Raw genomic sequence first — 12,457 nt, forward strand, 5'->3', positions numbered from 1 at the left:
CAGGTCTCTGCCCTGGTCTCTGACGCTCCTGCTCTGCTCAGGTCCTGCTCTGACTGCCACCCCAAGGGAGGCCATCACTCTGAGACTGGTTTCCTCAACTAGAAAGTAGAAATAATAATGATAATTACTAAGAGGATTAGTGCTAGTCGAAACTCAATTTCCTTCACATAGATACAGTGCTTTCCAGGTTACAAAGCTCTTTGGAGCTGTCCGTAGAGATAGTGCAGCATTTAAGGCTCTTACCTTTCATGCCATATATAGTCCCCCAAGGACCACCAGGGGTCACTCCTGAGCCAGAGCCCTTGAGCACTGCTGGGGGGAGGGGCGAGAGGAGAACTATGCCCTACCAGGTGTAGAACTTGGGACTCCTCAGTGAAAGCATGTGCTCAGCCCATTGTGTTGTCTCTCCCAACCAGCTAGTTACAAGTTTAAACATCCATGTTGAACGTTATTTTTTTAAGTGTTTATTTGCTTTCTATACCTCCTCTTTGGTGAATTCTTTCTTTCATGTTTTATGCCAGCTTTCTAAATGGATTTTTAAAATTTTTTCCCTATTTCCCCTTTACACTTGATATAAACACTGTGGTTTACAAAGTTGTTGATAATTGGATTGTTTTATTTTGCTATTGAATTTAGCTACTCCTTTATATATTTTAGCTATTAGCTCTGTGTCATTTACATGACTTCTATTTTTTTTTTTTTTTGGCTTTTTGGGTCACACCCGGCGATGCATAGGGGTTACTCCTGGATCACTCAAGAATTACACCTGGCAGTGCTCAGGGGACCATATGGGATGCTGGGAATCAAACTCGGGTCGGCCACGTGAAAGGCAAACGCCCTACCCGCTGTGCTATTGCTCCAGCCCCAGTTTATTTTTCCTTTTATGGATCATGTTTTTAGTGTAGCACTGTTCATCAATTTGCTCGAGCAGGCACCAGTAATGTCTCCATTGTGAGACTTGTTGTTACTGTTTTTGCATATCAAATATGCCACTGGGAGCTTGCCAGTGTGGTTCTAAGAATTCTTTTCTTGGCACTGGATGTCAAAGATTCTCCTCTAAGATATTTTCTGTTGTGGAAATTCCCACCAAAACCCAGGAAAAACAAGCAACTCAGTTTGAGAAGTGGGAAAACACTGGTCTATCATGCTAGTGAACTCAGTGAGCTTGTGCTTGGTACCGGATTCAGAACAAAGGCAAACGCTCTGTTTTATAGAATATATGTTGAGGGTTGGGGTATTTGCAGGCAGCTTGCAGAAGAGTACAGAAGCAAAAATTCCAAAGCATGTTAATTTGCAAAGCAGGGTCTGGACCACCTCAAGGACATGAGCACTTTTGGAGCATATTAGGAGTACGTTTCTAGGTTACCAAGCTTACAAAGTGAGACTCTGACAATCTTAAAGACAATCTGAACACATTCCATCATTATTGATATCCATCATTATGATATCCATCATTATGTTATGTCTCCCAGTCTCAGCTGCTGCTTGGCAGGTCCTACTCTTTGTTATTAGCCTGCTTGAAGTTAACCTGTCTGAAATTTCTTTTTCTCATCAGTTTTACAATTTATATATTTTGGTAGAGTATGCTTTTTTAATTGAATATCTGTGAGATAGACCATTAACAAAGTTGTTCATGATTGGGTTTCAGTCATACAATGATCCAACATCTATTCCCCCACAAGTACATTTCCCACTACTAGTGTCCCCCATTTTCCTCCCACCATCCCCCAATATCTCCAACCAGACTACCTCTGTGGCAGGCACTTTTCTTCTCTCTCTCTCTCTCTCTCTCTCTCTCTCTCTCTCTCTCTCTCTCTCTCTCTCTCTCTCTCTCTCTCTCTCTCTCTCTCCTCCTTCCCTCCCTCCCCTATTGTGCATTATAGTTTGCAATGCAGATACTTAGAGATTATCGTGTTTGTTCAGGGACGTCAGTATTTTTATTGGGAAGGTAAGGCTGGAGTAGCTTGTTTTAACTGGGTAGCAGCTTTGGGATGTGGACGTGACTTCTGAGGCTTCCGAAAGTACGGGGAAGTAGGGGTAGGTAGCCCATCCCGACCCCAAGAGAACCTGGAGATTTCAGTCACAAAACCTGCATACCCAAATTTTCAAGAGATTAATACCTCAATGAGGTCAATCCTGAGATGGTGGAGTCTGGCTGAGGGTGTGGTGGCGATTTTGGATTGTGGGAGCAAGTGGTTACCAGGGTATATGTTTGGGCAGGCACCAGGCTGACCCCACCCCCTTCTGATTTACCTTGGTCTGTTCAGCCTTGCATGGGTCAGAGATTAACTGTGGCTTTTGATCTTTTTTGAGATTTATTTATGGGTCTCTGAATCAAGACTGATAAATGAGCTTGTGTAGCTGAGCTGGAGGTGGTTTGTGGGTGTGGCTCTCCATACCTAACTTTTGGCCATTTAATTTCTCAGGAATATTGGTCCCAAGTTGTTGAGGTCCGGCCAGTGGCATGGCAGCAGTTTTGGGTAATCAGGAAGCCTGAAGGCACCATTAGGCTGCTGATGTGCTCACCACTGCGGGTACAGGTTGACCTGTGGGGCAGCACACCCCAGTAATCTTTACAGACACTACAGGCTTCAGCTCTCCTTAATCTCAAACCCTGACCACAGATAGTTGCAAGGCCATTAAGCATGCTAATTGTCTGGGTGGCAGCTTTGGGATGTGTTCTACATGGAACATGGAACTGGAGAGGTTCTATAAAGAAGACCACACTCTCTACAAGATCATTGTTGGTGATTTTAATGCCAAGATAGGACCGAGAAGGTCACCCAAAGAACTCTACATTGGGACCCATGGCCTACAATGGAACGATCAGGGTGAGAGACTGTCTGAGTTCATCATGTCGACCAAGACCATCCATGGTAACTCGCAGTTCCAGAAGGCCGAATCTAAACGCTGGACATGGGAGTCTCCCAGTGGACAGTTTTACAATGAAATTGACCACATCATATTCAATCAAAGGTTTTGCCTGACCGATGTTGCTGTTGTCCCAAAATTCCAAACGGGATCAGACCACCACACCATCTCCTTCGTGCAAAATTCTATTTCACAGAGCGGGGAGAAAGGTCTGCAAAGTTTAAGTTTAAGAAGGGAACTCCCAGGGGCTGGAGTGATAACACAGCAGGTGGGGCATTTGCCTTGCACGTGGCCGACCCGGGTTCTAATCCCAGCATCCCATATGGTCCCCTGAGCACCGCCAGGGGTAATTCCTAAGTGAAGAGCCAGGAGCAACCCCTGTGTACCAGGGGTTTTGGGCCAGGTGTGACCCAAAAACAAAACAAAACAAAAAAACAACCAAAGAAGGGAACTCCCAGAATGACCACCAACTGGGAGCTCTTTGGCGCCATTGCAGCAACATGGGAAGATGCCATCTTTGACAACATTGACAAAGAATACGATCGACTGGTTCAGCACCTCCATGACTACGCGAAGAATGCCAAAAGTGAGAAAGCCACAACCAGATGCCTGTCTTTAGAAACTCTCAAGCTCATTCGTCAATGTGGTTTGGCACGAGCCTCAGGCAACCACAAACTAACATCCGAGCTCGCAAAGCTGTGCAGAGAAACGATAAAGGAAGACCTCAAAGAGAGAAGAGCGGTAGTGTTGGCCAATGCGGCAGAAGCCAGGAAAAATATTCACAATGCTCGCCTGTCCTTCACCAACTACAAGACCAAGATGGCTGCCCTGTCCTGATGGATCTATCACATCTTCCAGAAAGGCAATGGAGAGAATTATTCACAACTTCTACTTGCATCTTTTTGACAGCCATGTCCACTTGCCCATGTACCAAATTCCGCAGGATGGATATGTCATTCCCAACATCTTTCCGAAATCCGACACACCATTTCATCGGTAAAGACGCATACAGCACCCGATCCAGATAAGGTCAGACCTGAATACCTGAAGAATCTGCTGCCAGTACTCGTCAATACACTGGCTCAGCTCTTCACATGCTACCTGACTAAATGCAAGTTTCCGTCCCAGTGGAAAACCAGCAGGACCGTTCTGTTGTACAAGAAGGGAGACATCCACGACATCAGCAACTATCGCCCAATCTGCCTGCTGTCTGTCATCTACAAGTTGTTCACTCATGTCAGCCTGAATAGAATAGGCAGAACACTAGATGAAGGACAACCATGTGAACAAGCCGGGTTCTGAAAAGGATTCAGCAAGATTGACCATATCCACACAGTGACCAAATTCACTGAAGTTTCGCTAGAGTTCAAGATGCCGCTCTGTCTAACATTCATTGACTTAAAGAAGGCCTTTGATTCTGTTGAAACTGAAGCGGTCATTGAAGCCCTAGCCAAAGAGGGCATTCAAACTCAGTACATCATGATCCTCCACAAGCTGTATTACGGATTCACCACTAGGATCTCGCCATTCTACAAGGAAGTGATCATTGACGTAAAGAGAGGGGTTCGGCAGGGCGACACTATTTCACCGAAACTCTTCAGTGCCACCCTCAAGAACGTCATGTGACGACTGGAATGGGAAGGAATGGGAGTGAAGATAGATGGTCAGCAATGTGTACCACCTCCGATTCGCTGATGACATCATTCTCATAACGCCAAGCGGCACAAATGCTGGCTGACTTCGACCACGAGTGCGGAAAGGTCGGACTGCAGCTGAACCTCAACAAGACGATGCTCATGAAAAACGAACTAGTCCCTGACGCTCCATTAGCTCTCAATGGGACAAACATCTCCAAATGCAGCAGCTATGTGTACCTGGGTCAAGAATTCAACACGAGGAACGACTTGGCTTGAGAACTGCACAGGAGGAAGAGAGCAGCGTGGAACGCCTTCAAGAGCATCGAAGAAGTAGTTAAGAGGACGAAGGACCTCCGACTCTGGGCACATCTTTTCGATTCCATCGTTCTTCCTGCGCTAACATATGCCTCAGAGACCTGGGCCCCACGCAAACAGGATGAGAACGCTATTTGGGTATCCCGAAGAGGAATCGAAAGAGCTATGCTAGGAGTATCACGTCTCACTCAAGTGAGAGAAGGAATCCGAAGTTCCGACCTCCATCGATGGTCAATAATCAGGGACACTGTCTCGTTTGCCAAAAGATCAAAAAATCAGATGGGCCAGACATGTAATGCAATTCAGAGATGACTGCTGGACTAGAGCTGTTACCAACTGTATTCCACGGGACGTCAAAAGACCGCATGGCCACCCACCAACGAGATGGTCAGACTTCTTCATCAAAACCCTGAATGAGGCTCTTCCTGTTCCTGGAGCAAGCAAATATCATTGAGCTACACTAGCAGGTGACAGGGACAAATGGAGACGTTACTGGCGCCCCTCGAGCAAATTGGAGATCAACGGGAAGAAGTGACAAGTGACAATTGTCTGGGAGTGCCAGTTGCCCTTGGCAACATCTCAACCTTCTCAAGGCCTGGACTCAGGTTCCCCACATGAGCCAGCAGCCACAATGGTCAGAGGGCTGTGCCAGGAAGAATTCCAACAGTTTTCAACATCCAAGTCTTGTATATGTTTTGAGATGGGGCCTAAGTGTTTCTTCTCTTTCCTCCTCCCCATCTCCTTCTCCTCCTTTCATTGTATTAAATTTTGGTGCCCAGGTACTCACTGCTATTATACAGAAATGCAATTCATTTTTGTTTTTCTCTATCTTCTTGCCAGAATCACTAATTTTAGAAACTTTGTTTCATTTTGTATAGATTCTTGGCAGTTTTCTAGGTAGCCTCATGCCTGGAGATAAAGACTGTTTTGTTCTTTTTCCTGATCTGTTGCCGTTTATTTACTTCTTTTGCCTATTGTGCTGATAAGAACTTCCACCAGTAAGCCAAAGAGATGGCTGCCAGGGGCTAAAGCACATGCTTTGCATGAGGGGCCTGAGTTCTAGCCCCTGCACCACAGGTTCCCCAAGACACCCCACTCAGCAGCATACCAGTGTTAGCTCCTGAGCACAGCTGGGTGTATCCCCCAAACCAAAACCAAACCATATATATAGTACTTCATAAGTACCATAGGGTATAGCCCAAGCCCTCCCCCAATAAAATTAATTTTAAAAAAATAGCCCTTAGGTAAAAGAGAAAGCCTCAAGGAAAAATAATTTAAATGTATTTAGATGAATTAAATTAGAAGCATTACCTATTGGGGCTGGTGTGATAGGACAGTGGGTAGGGCACTTGTCTTGCTCAGATAAAATTACCTGACAGCAAGCAGAAGGAGGAAAATAAAAAGCAGAGCCTAAATCAATGAGTTGAAAACAGAAAAATAACAAACTCAACGAGACAAAGAGTTCTTTGGAAAAAAAATAAGTAAAGTTGGCAAATGACCAGGGAGACTGAAAAGGAAAAAAGTCACAAATTATGACTATCAGGAATGAAAGAGATCATTTTGATTGAAAGTTATCAAGAACATACTAAGGGAACTCTACAAACAACTCTCCACAAATAAATCTGACAACCTCAGCAAAAGTAATTCCTCTGGCTGGAGCGATAGCACAGTGGGTAGGGCTTTTGCCTTACACGCGGCCGACCCGAGTTCAATTCCCAGCATCCCATATGGTTCCCCGACCATCACCAGGAGTAATCCCTGACTGCATGAGCTAGGAGTAACCCCTGTGCAACGCCAGGTGTGACCCCCCCCCAAAAAAAAAGCAAAAGTGATTCCTCAAAAATACAAAAAGACAACCACTTGTTCAGTATAAAATTGGTAATTCGGATAGACTGATAATTGTTAATAAAATTGCATTCAGAATTTTAAAAAACTCTTGGGGCCAGAGCTATAGTACAGCGGGTAGGGCATTTGTGTTGTACGAGGCTGATCTGGGTTTCGATCCCCAGCATCCCATATGGTCCCTCAAGCACCGCCAGGAGTAATTCCTGAATGTAGAGCCAGGAGTAACCCCTGTGCATCGCCGGGTGTGACCCAAAAAAGGAAAAAAACAGCAACTCCCAAGAGACCCCGGGAAAGTTCAGTGGTAGAATTTCTGCCTTTCAGGCACAAGACTGAAAATTCCATCCCAGGCTCAGCCATACATTTAGAACATGGTCCTGGGGGCACTTTGATCACTGTGCCACAGCAAAGTGTATGATCACTGGAGCATCACTACCAAAGTTTGCACCTGCACAGGAAGCTAAGTCATGACTGCCCCCAGGCACCTCAGCCAAGCCTTGCCATAGCTGTGTGATGCCCAGCCCTCACAATAAGAGTGACAGCTGGTGGGCCCGAGCGATAGCAAAGCGGGTAGGGCGTTTGCCTTGCACGCGGCCGACCCGGGTTCGATCCCCGGCATCCCATATGGTCCCCCAAGCACCGCCAGGAGTAATTCCTGAGTGCAGAGCCAGGAGTAACCCCTGAGCATCGCTGGGTGTGACCCAAAAAGCAAAAAAAAAAAAAAAAGAGTGACAGCTGGTGGTGGAATATGTGCACTGGTGAAGGGATGGGTGTTTGAACATTGTATAACTGAGACTTTAACCTGAAAGCTATGTAACTTTCTACATGGTGAATCAATAAAAGAATTAAAAAAAAATAAGAGTGACAGCAACAAAGGGTGAGAATGGGGTGGTGGAGGGAAACTCTCTAGAAACAAAGTTCCAGTGCTAGAGTGTTGTAATGTAGATTTCTACCAAGGATTTAGAAAAGAATAAGCACCAGCTCTACATAATCTCCCAGAAAACAGAAGCAGAGGGAATACCTTCCCATTCATTTTATTTTATTTATTTTTGTGTGTGTTTATTTCTTTTCTTTTCTTTTTTTTTTTTTTTTTGCCTTTTGGGTCACACCCGGCAATGCACAGGGGTTATTCCTGGCTCTGCACTCAGGAATTACTCCTGGCGGTGCTCAGGGGATCATATGGGATGCTGGGAATTGAACCCGGGTCGGCCACATGCAAGGCAATGCCCTACCGGCTGTGCTATTGCTCCAGCCCCATCATTTTTATTTTTCTTTTCTTTTTTTGTTTTTTTTTTTTCTTTTTGGGTCACACCTGGCATTGCACAGGGGTTACTCCTGGCTCATGCACTCAGGAATTACTCCTGGCGGTTCTCAGGGGGGACCATATGGGATGCTGGGAATCGAACCCAGGTCGGTCACGTGCAAGGCAAACGCCCTACCCACTGTGCTATTGCTCCAGCCCCTATTTTTCATTTTTAAATCACTGTCACTGTCATCCCGTTGAGCATTGATTTGCTCAAGCAGGCACCAGTAATGTCTCCATTGTGAGCCTTGTTGTTACTGTTTTTGGCATATCGAATACCCCACAGGTAGCTTGCCAGGCTCTGCCATGTGGGCCGGATACTCTCGGTAGCTTGCCAGGCTCTCCAAGAGGGGTGGAGGAATTGAACCCGGGTCAGCCGCATGCAAGGCAAATGCCCTACCCACTGTGCTATATCTCCAGCCCCAACCTTGCTGATTTTCTAACTAGTTGTTCTAGGAGGTGTAGAGAAATATGCTAAGTCTCCAACAATAATTATAGATTTGTCTTTTCTCCTCTCAGTTGAATCTGTTTTGTTTCAAACATTTTGTGACTCTTCTTGGTTTCTGTATAGACATTTAAGGTTGCTTTGTCTACTTGGTGGACTGACCCCTTCATCATTATAGAACAGAAATTAAACAACGTTTTAAAACGCACCAGGAAGGGGTAGGGAACAGGGGTTCACTATTAGTACCAGGTGGGGATGGATGTACCCTGTGAAGTTTGGGGACTTTTTTTTGTTTGTTTTGGCGCCACACGTGGCTGTGCTCAGGACTTACTCCTAGCTCTGAGCCCAGGGGTCACTCCTGGTGGGGCTCAGGGAGCCGTATGTGGTGCTGTGGAACAAACTGGCCTCAGCCCTGTGCAAGGCAAGTGCCTTAACCGCTGTATTATTGCTCCGATTGTGGGGATCTATTTTTTTGTAATGAAGTTTTTTGGGTTTTTTTGGCTTTTTGGGTCACACCCAGCGACGCACAAGGGTTACTCCTGGCTCTGCACTCAGGAATTACCCCTGGCGGTGCTCAGGGGGACCATATGGGATGCTGGGAATTGAACCCAGGTCGGCCGCATGCAAGGCAAACGCCCTACCCGCTGTGCTAGCGCTCCAGCCCCCTGTAATGAAGTTTAATAGAGTATCCTGCCCGCATGGCAGAGCCTGGCAAGATACCCGTAGCATATTCGATATGCCAAAAACAGTAACAAGTCTCACAATGAAGACGTGACTGGTGCCCACTCGAGCAAACCAATAAACAATGGGACGACAGTGCTACAGTGCTACTATAGTGGAATATGGTTTTTCTCAAGTCCCCTTCTACCTGGCTTTTGGGCTTGGCCTTGGCAATATTCTGGTAATAGCTAACAAGATGATAAACTCACATATCCTTTCACCAGTCAGTTTCTCCTCTAGGAAGTGATCCCGGGGATGTAGGCATGTGTGAGCAAAATGACGCGAAGAGTCAAAGATCAGAAACATTTCTAAATGCCCTTTGGTAGGTAGGAGAGTTGCTAAATAAACAATGCTACCCCACGTCCCCCGCGTGGAGACTGAGGGATCTTCTAAAAGGACGTGAATTGCTGCAGGTCAATCAGGACACGTGTCAGGCCGAGAAAGTGCAGAACAAGAGAAACAAGCAGGAAATCCATAATAAGTTATTATTCACGTCATAGAAAAAAGAAAGAAACACACAAACTAGGCCCGCAGGTAGCACATGGGCCAGCCCCGCCCACTTTGCATTCAGGGGACCCCTGTTTCATCGCTGGCACCTCATGCCCCCAGCATGACCACTTAGGAAGCCCCAAACAAAACACAACACCAAATTGCAAAGAAATTGGAGCTTGCCTAAATGTGCAAGCTCATAAGTGGATGTCAGGCTGGATACACAAGCCAGTGTCGACACCCCCGTGACCCAGTCCTGGCGTCAGCGCCCAGCACCACCTCGAGGTCACAGGTTAGGATCTTCCTAAAACAATAGGTGGGCCAGACCTTTTGAACCTGCCTTTTAACCTGGCCTTCCAGCCTGCCCTTTTGCTGTTTGCTTTTGCAAATACTTAGATCCCAGACGTGGACGGGGCGGAGAGGGGTGGAGTGGGAAGGAGCCCGCCCATTGGCCGGCGGGGGTCTTAACCAGCCCTGGATCCAGAGTCCAGGCCCCAGAACCTGGGCTGATTGAGAGCTCTGTGATGAGGGAATGGGCTGCCCAGGAAGCCCCCCAACACTCTTAGTCTAAGCCCCTGCCCTCAGCCCCGCTCGATTTGTAAGGATTCCTGCATTCGCCTTGTTTTCACTGCTGGGGGGTGGGGGTGGATACAGGTGTGGAGGGATTTCTTAGGTGGAAGCAGATCCTGAGACCCTCAACCTCCATCCTTCTCAGCCCAAGGTGGTAGTGGGTCGGCAGGGGTCCCGGGAACTAACTCACGCACCCAGCCACACCAAGCGAGAGTTCTCCCCATGGAGGAAGCCTCCTGACCCAGAAAAGACAAGAGAATATGCCTCGCTGGCCTCGTGGCTACTCTGGGTCTCTGTCATGCAGGGCTGGAATGGATAGTTTCTCTGGCATCTCTCAGATAGGCTGTGTGTCCACTTACGTTCAGGAGGGCTGGGGAAATTCCCACTTTGGTCTCTGCTAGCTGCACAATGCCCAGCTCTCCAGCTCCGTGCTCGCCCTCCAGAAGACACCCAACATTTGTGGAATCAATGACTTGCCCTAGAAGCGCCTGGTATGGTGCTTGAGCTCACAGCCCTGAAGATCCTTGATTATGGGATCAAGTTAGGAGCTCCCTGAGTCTAGCTCCCCCCTATCTGGGGCTGGAGGCGCAAGTTTTCTACTAAAGCACTTGATAGCCTCTTGGTCTCAGTCTCATGGGGGTTTGGTTTGTTCTAACATCAGCTAAAAGCCCAGTCCAGCAGGTGCCACTAATCTTTTATTTATTTTTGCATTTTTTTAATTTATTTTTTAACTGAGATCGGGCGTGTTCAGGGTGGTATGGGCATGGCCACTGAACTGGAGCGATAGCCCAGCGGGTAGGGTGTTTGGTTGCCTTGCACGCGGCTGACCCGAGTTCGATTCTTCTATCCCTCTCGGAGGGCCCGGCAAACTACCAAGAGTATCCCGCCTGCACGGCAGAGCCTGGCAAGCTACTCGTGACATATTTGATATGCCAAAAACAGTAACAAGTCTCACAATGGAGATGTTACTGGTGCCCACTCAAGCAAATTGATGAACAACGGACGACTACAGTGCTACAGTGCTTTTTTAATGAATCACCATGAGATACATACAAAGCTTTCATCCCTCCACCAGTGCATATTTTCCACTACCAGTGTTCCCCCCCACTCCCCATCCCCATTCTAGGCACCTTCCTTCTTACACTTTCTCTAATTTGGGGCATCATGGTTTGCAATACAGATACTGAGAGGCCATCATATTTGGTCCTTAGTCTACTTTCAGCACACATCTCCCGTCCCGAGCGATCCCTCCAACCATCATTGACTTAGTGATCCCTTCTCTATCCCAGCTGCCTCGTCCCCACAGCACATGAGGCGGGTTTCTACTCCGCAAAGCCATTCTCCTGGGTGCCTCTAGTCACGACTTCCCAGCTAGTCCTTTACCTGGAAGAGAGAAAAGATCTTGTCGAAATCATCTCTGGGATCAGAGTTCGATCCCTAGCAACACGTGTGCAGGACACTCCCTCCCCCCACTCCCGAAGCCACCCCCCCCCCAGCACAAGCAGGAATGATGCCTGTGTGCAGTCCCAGGAGCACCACCGGGTGTGGCTCAAAGAACTAAACAAACACTAAACAAAAGAGTAATATCGAGGCTGGAGTGATAGCACAGCGGGTAGGGCGTTTGTCTTGCACGTGGCCGACCCGGGTTCGAGTCCCAGCATCCCATATGGTTCCCTGAGCACGACCAGGGATAATTCCTGAGTGCAAAGCCAGGAGTGACCCCTGAGCATCGCTGGGTGTGATGCAAAAAAAAAAAAGAGTAATCTCTAGGAGGAACAAAATAAACCCGGGACGCCCTGACCAAGTATTTATGTGGGTATGTGGGTGACTGACCCCCTCTGGCGGAGGCCCGGGAGGCGGGATCCCAGCAGAGACACCAGAAGGAAGGCAAGGGCACTTCAGCTGGGGAGCTTTAAGTGTCAGTGGCCAGCCCTCTGCCCGTCCCATTCTGGGTTTCCCAAACCCCACCCCCGGCCTCTGTGGTCACACCGTCCCGCGGAGCCAATCTCTTCCGCAACCTGCCAGCAGAGGGCACCCTGCTCCTAGCTGAGGCCTCGACCTACTGCAGTCCTGCAGCCGCATACAGCGCCCCACCCCCAGCCCAGCTTTCCCGGGCACTGTTTATTGTTCCCAGCTCTCAGAAGAAACTGAGAAGGACGTGGCCCGTGACTTGCTTTTTGTCTTAAGGGCCTTTCACAAGTAGACGCACCACTTCGGCGAGGTGGAGAAATAGTGTAGTGGGTAGGACCTTGCATGCGTCTGACC

The sequence above is a fragment of the Sorex araneus genome, chromosome 5 (assembly GCF_027595985.1).
Source record: "Sorex araneus isolate mSorAra2 chromosome 5, mSorAra2.pri, whole genome shotgun sequence".
NCBI lineage: Eukaryota > Metazoa > Chordata > Mammalia > Eulipotyphla > Soricidae > Sorex > Sorex araneus.